This window comes from Myotis lucifugus, unplaced genomic scaffold, assembly GCF_000147115.1.
Source record: "Myotis lucifugus unplaced genomic scaffold, Myoluc2.0 scaffold_47, whole genome shotgun sequence".
Taxonomy (NCBI): domain Eukaryota; kingdom Metazoa; phylum Chordata; class Mammalia; order Chiroptera; family Vespertilionidae; genus Myotis; species Myotis lucifugus.
In genome coordinates this window covers 3,382,326-3,389,035 of record NW_005871095.1, presented here as the reverse complement: position 1 = coordinate 3,389,035, position 6,710 = coordinate 3,382,326, and the positions used below count along the sequence as shown (strand labels likewise).

Here is a 6,710-nt window from a genome sequence, read left to right as displayed (position 1 = left end):
GTGCAGAACATAGTGTGATCGCCTAATTTCTAACTCTGCCAAAATGTATTATTTTACCTATCAGCCTATCACAACAGCTATGGAGCCTCCTGTTTGCCGGTTTTCCTAGGGAGTGGTGTTACATATTTGTAAAATGAGTACATAGAGGTAGTCCCGCCCCCAGAAGCAGCACTGTGTGGGCCATGGTGGCCCCTGGGCAGCGGTGGCCACTGCAGCTGCTTGTCACGCTGCAGAACCTGTCCGCACATGGAACCTACCTGTACTAGGCCACCCGCCCCAGGGCAGGCTGCTCTCCCAGCATGAGCAGGGCACTTCTTCACAGCTCTCGGGCTGTTTTGCCCTGGCCAGGGCATCTTCTGGGCCTCCCTGGCCATGGCAGCCTTGGCTCAACTCTGGTCCCAATGTGCCTCCAGATGTGGAGTTTCCAGACAGGGCCACTTGGACGTGTGCTACACGCTCTGGTGCTAGGCTTGGCCATGGGCTGTGGTGCCATCTGTACCCTGGTACTTGGTGCTGATCTTCTCCTTCCTCTCTGTGCGTTCAGTGATGCTATAGGGGAGTTCAGGCTGTAGGGGAGCAGGTGACCCTCCACACTCATGCTCTTTTTGGCTTGGGTGCCCATTTCACTGTTCCCTTGAACCAAATATTTTGCATGGCCCAATGGGGTAAAGTCCCTGCCATGTTGCCTCTGAAGGTCAAAGACCACCACTTCTACATCTTCTTGGACAAAGCTGGACATTTCTCCAACATGAAGACAACACTGTAGCATGTGAAAAAACAACTCGGGAGACTCCCCCCTCCCAAAGGGGAATAAAAACTGAACCTTACGGATGGAGTGACCACTAGCAACACACAAGGGACCTGAGATTCATGAACAGAAAATAAAAGCAGTTATCCCAAGGGCAGATCCCTTAAAAAATACCCCACAACAAAACAAAACAGATGAATGCATGGAGAACTTAAGTCCAGAGGCCCTAATAGATGTGTCAACACTGTCATCTTGATATATGTGGATTGGAAGTTGCAGTCACTTGAGTTGGCCAGTGGAAATCACATCTCTCTGGGCACATCTGATGAACCTATGGGGCAGGATGCAGGAATCTATTGGCAGTTTGGGAGGAGGGACCCAAGGGGAGAAGAATAGGGAGGAAAAGAGAAGACATACTGGTGTTTGTCTGAGGTTGCCCCTGGTCTGGCCCGTTGGCTGTGTGTGAGAACTTGATGGAAAGACAAACTACAGGCATAACCTGAGGATACAGGTTTCATGGAGGATTTGGTAAGAATAGGGCCCAAATAAATTGTTTTAGTGCAAATACAATCCTGCCAACTGTTTCCTGGGGACTCCCAAAAGCATCTGAATGTGCGCGGGTGAGTGTAGGGATAAAATTCTACACTATCAGGTGGAGCAAAAATCAAGGAATTATGGGTTATTATCAATAGCATGATCTTATCTGAATCTACCAGCTGGTGAGGCCAGGGAACATTTCAGTCAGAGACAAATCCCACAACCAAAAAATAAAAATGACACCTCTCCCCCAAATCCCAGACACTCGGCCAGTAATTTCAGAGGTGATTTTTTTATGAGTTTTATTAGGGGTTTAGTTGGCATGCAAAAACTGCACATATTTGAAACATACAATTTGATAAGTTTTGACATATAAAACCTGTAAAACCACAATCAATACAATGCCCCTTTGTAATCTCACTCCTGCCCCTTCCTGTCCTCTCTCCTGATAATCTGCTTTTCCACTGTACAGTAGTTTACATTTTCTAGAAATTTATATAAAATAAATGGACTCGAATAGTAAATACTCTTGTTTTTAGAAAATTGTGGTAAAATATAAACACAAAATATACAATTTTAACCATTTTAAGTGTGCAATTCGTGTCATTAAGTATATATTTACACTGTTGTGCAAACATCACCACCATCCATCTTCAGAACTCTTTTCATCTTTCAAAACTGAAACTCTGTACTTATTAAACAACTAAAGGCCCAGTGCACGAAATTCGTGCATGGGTGGGGTCCCTTTGCCTGGCCAGCTATCGTGGCTATCAAAGCCATCTTGCCCAGTCCCAATTGGGGCAAATCAGGGCCGGTGGCCAGGGAGGGACCATGTGAGGGGCCGCGGGAGGGCTCCAGTGCTGGGGTCCAATCCCAGCAGGTCCAGGGGTCCCCAAAGGTGTGGACGGAGTCGGCGAAGAAGGAATGACACGAAGACAGCCTTCAGTTGGTCAGCAGCCTAGTCAGGACCTATAGCCAGGATCTCCAGCCAAAGTTCTGGTCGGAGTTCTGGTCAGGAACTGATGAGGATCTGACGTTTATTGTCTTATTACATCCGTATTTATACCAGCCGATCTCAATCCTGTCAATTTCTATTACAAGGGTTAAGGTGTTTCTCATCTCCATTCCAGGGAGTAAAGACCATGTAGCTTGATTACCCGCCTGGCACTTAATTAAGGGGTTGTATCCCCTCCCTAACCTCAGGGAAAGATCCCCACCTGGGGAAACAACCTTTCTCGGAGAGGTGACCTTGGTTAAAACACATGGCGCTAAAGGGAGCAAACATATTAACTAGGATGGACCGGCTCCCGGCACTCCAGGGCATGTCCGGCCCCATCTTGCCCAGTCCCGATTGGCCAGACCCTAACAGCAAGCTAACCTACTGGTCAGAACATCTTCCCCCTGGTAGTCAGTGCACGTCATAGCACCCAGCCGGTCGACCACTTAGTCCAGTGGTCGGCAAACCGCGGCTCACAAGCCACATGTGGCTCTTTGGCCCCTAGAGTGTGGCTCTTCCACAAAATACCACGTGCAGGCGCGCGCGTACAGTATGATTGAAACTTTGTGGCCCATGCGCAGAGGTTGGTTTTTGGAATGGAGATAGATGAAACAAGTATACAAGACGAGTGTGGATGGGAGAGTTGGAAGGGGTCGACCTCAGCAAACGTACCTCAATCAGATTGAGGACGTTTTTAGCAAAGGCCAGCTTAGGAGTACCCTAATTAAGTTAATAACAATGTACCTACCTATATAGTTTAAGTTTTAAAAATTTGGCTCTCAAAAGAAATTTCAGTTGTTGAACTGTTGATATTTGGTTCTGTTGACTAATGAGTTTGCTGACCACTGACTTAGTCGGACACTTACCATATTTCATTTATATATATATATATATATATATATATATATATATATATATATATATCCCCATCCTCCAGTTTCCACAGCTCTAGCAGCCACTATTCTATCTTCTGTCTTTTTTATCTTTAATTTCTTTATTGGTTAAGATATTACATATGTGTCCTCATCCCCCCATTAACCCCCAACCCCCACCCCCAATCCCCCACTCATGCTCTCATCCCCCTGTTGTCTGTGTCCATTGGTTGGGCTTATATGCATACATACAAGTCCTTTGGTTGATCTCTCCCCTTACCCCTACCCTCCCCTACTTTCCCTCTGAGGTTTGACAATCTGATTGCTGCTTCTCTGTCTCTGGATCTGTCCCTGTTCATCAGTCTATGTTGTTCATTAGATTCCACAAATGAATGAGATTATGTGGTATTTATCTTTCTCTGACTGGCTTATTTCACTTAGCATAATGCTCTCCAGTTCCATCCATGCTGTTGCAAATGGCAAGAATTCCTTATTTTTTACCGCAGTGTAGTATTCCATTGTGTAGATGTACTACTGTTTTTTAATCCACTCATCTGCTGATGGGCACTTAGGCAGTTTCCAAATCTTAGCTATGGTGAATTGTGCTGCTATGAACATAGGGGTGCATATGTCCTTTCTGATTGGTGTTTCTAGCTTCTTGGGATATATTCCCAGAAGTGGGATCACTGGGTCAAATGGGAGTTCCATTTTTAGTTTTCTGAGGAAACTCCATAATGTTCTCCACAGTGGCTGCACCAGTCTGCATTCCCACCAGCAGTGCAAAAGGGTTCCTTTTTCACCACATCCTCTCCAACACTTGTTGTTTGTTGATTTGTTGATGATAGCCATTCTGACTGGTGTGAGATGATACTGCATTGTCGTTTTGAGTTGCATCTCTCATATAATTAGTGACTTTGAGCATGTTTTCATATGTCTTTCGGCCTTCTGTATGTCCTCTTTCGAAAAGTGTCTATTTAGGTCCTTTGCCCATTTTTTGATTGGATTGTTTATCTTCCTTTTGTTAATTTGTATGAGTTCCCTGTAAATGTTGGAGATTAAACCCTTATCGGTGATAACATTAGCAAATATGTTCTCCCATGCAGTGGGTTTTCTTGTTGTTTTGTTGATGGTTTCCTTTGCTGTGCAGAAGCTTTTTATTTTGATGTAGTCCCATTTGTTTATTTTCTCTTTAGTTTCCATTGCCCTAGAAGCAGTATCAGTGAAGAAATTCCTTCGGCATATGTCTGCGATTTCGCTGCCTGTGGATTCCTCTAGTAATTTTATGGTTTTCCATCTTATGTTTAAGTCCTTTATCCATTTTGAGTTTATTTTTGTGTATGGTGTAAGTTGGTGGTCTAGTTTCATTTTTTTTGCATGTATCTGTCCAATTTTCCCAACACCATTTATTGAAGAGACTGTCTTGACTCCATAGTATGTTCTTGCCTCCATTGTCAAATATTAATTGGGCATAGTGGTTTGGGTCAATTTTTGGGTTCTCTATTCTATTCCATTGATCTATATGTCTGTTCTTATGCCAGTACCAAGCTGTTTTAAGAACAGTGGCTTGGCAATACAGCTTGATATCAGGTATTGAGATCTCACCTACTTTGTTCTTCTTTCTCAGGATTGCTGCAGCTATTCGAGGTCTTTTTTTATTCTAGATGAACTTTTGGAACGTTTGTTCTAGATCTGTGAAATATGCCGTTGGTATTTTAATGGGGATTGCATTGAATCTATAGATTGCTTTGGGTAGTATGGACATTTTGATGATGTTGATTCTACCAATTCATGAACACGGTATATTCTTCTATCTGTTTATGTCTTCCTCTATCTCTTTTTTCAGTGCCCTGTAGTTTTTCGCATATAGGTCTTTTACCTCCTTAGTTAAGTTTATTGGTAGGTATTTTAACTTTTTTGGTGCGATGGTAAATGGGATTGCTTTTTTAGTTTCTCTTTCTGTAAGTTCACTGTTGGTGTAAAGAAATGCCATAGATTTCTTGGCATTAATTTTGTATCCTGCTACATTGCTGAATTTATTTATTAGGTCTAAAATTTTTTGATGGAGTCTTTAGGGTTTTCTATGTACAGTATCATGTCATCTGCAAATAAGGATAGTTTTACTTCTTTTTTTCCAATTTGGATGCCTTTTATTTCTTCTTCTTGTCTGATCGCAATGGCTAGTACTTCCAGTACTATGTCGAACAGGAGTGGTGAGAGTGGGCATCCCTATCTTGTTCCTGTTCTTAGGGGGAATGGTTTTAGTTTTTGACCATTGAGTATGATGTTGGCTGTGGGTTTGTCATATATGGCTTTTATTATGTTGAGGTATGATCCTTCTATTCCCACCTTGCTGAGCATTTTTATGAAGAAAGAGTGTTGGATTTTGTCAAATGCTTTTTCTGCATCAATTGATATGACTACTTGATTTTTAAAAAATATGGAAGGCTTCACGAATTTGCGTGTCATCCTTGTGCATGGGCCATGCTAATCTTCTCTGTATGGTTCCAATTTTAGTATATGTGCTGCTGAAATGAGCACTCTACCTTCTGTCTTTAAGATTTTGACTACTCTAAGTACCTAATATAAGTAGAATCAGATAATATTTGCATTTTTGTAATTGGCTTATTTTATTAGTATAATGTCTTAGTTTCATCTGTCTTGTAGTTTATTGCAAAATTTCCTTCCCTTTTAAGGCTGAATAATATTCCCTTGATAAATAAGACCACATCTTATTTATCCATTCACCTGCAGATGTATGGGTTGCTTCAGTGCATTAGCTATTATGAATAATGCTGCTATAAACATGGGGATACAGATATCTTTTTGAGACTCTGCTTTCAATTCTTTTGGGTATATTACCAGAAGTATAATGTCTGATTCATATGGCAGTTCTATTTTTAATATTTTGAGGAACTGCTATACTGTTTCCTTAGCAGCTGCACCATTTCACATTCCCACCACTGGTGCACAAAGGTTCCAATTTCTCCACATCTTTGCCACCACTTGTTATTTTCTGTGTTGTTTTGTTTTTAATAGCCATTCTGATGGGTGTGAGGTAACTTATTATAGTGTTGATTTGCATTTCCCCAAGGATTAGTGACATTGAGGATCTTTTGATGTGCAATTATTTTTCTTAGTCTTTTTCCCTTCGGTGTTTTATTTTTGATGGTTTCTTTCCAATTTTTCCCAGAGCTCACAGTTGTGTTTTCGTTATTACCATTTCCCCTTCTGTGGTTATTTTAGGTGGTTTCTATTTCCAAGTCTTCAAGTTCACTAACTTTTTCTTCTGCAATATTTAATCCGCTGTTAATCCCATCCAGTGTGTTTTAAAACCATATAGTTTCAAGTGTAGAAGTTTTATTTGGGCCTTCAAAAAATTATCTTCCATGTTTTTACTTGACATGTATAATTTTTCCTCTAGCTTTTTAAACAAATTGAACTAAGTTATTGTTACTGCTTTAATGTGCTGGCCTGCTAATTCTAACATCTGTGTCAGTTCTGCTTTGATTTTGATTGACTGACCATCTTATCATTATGAGTCATATATTCCTGCTTA

At 41.5% G+C, this 6,710-nt stretch overlaps 1 non-coding gene across 1 annotated transcript; it reads right to left on the bottom strand.

Annotated features, from left to right (window-relative positions):
• Nucleotides 1-5,585: 5,585 nt before the first annotated feature.
• Nucleotides 5,586-5,692, bottom strand: LOC111825958. The gene has a single exon (XR_002829184.1). It is a non-coding gene; the product is annotated as a U6 spliceosomal RNA (small nuclear RNA).
• Nucleotides 5,693-6,710: the final 1,018 nt, after the last annotated feature.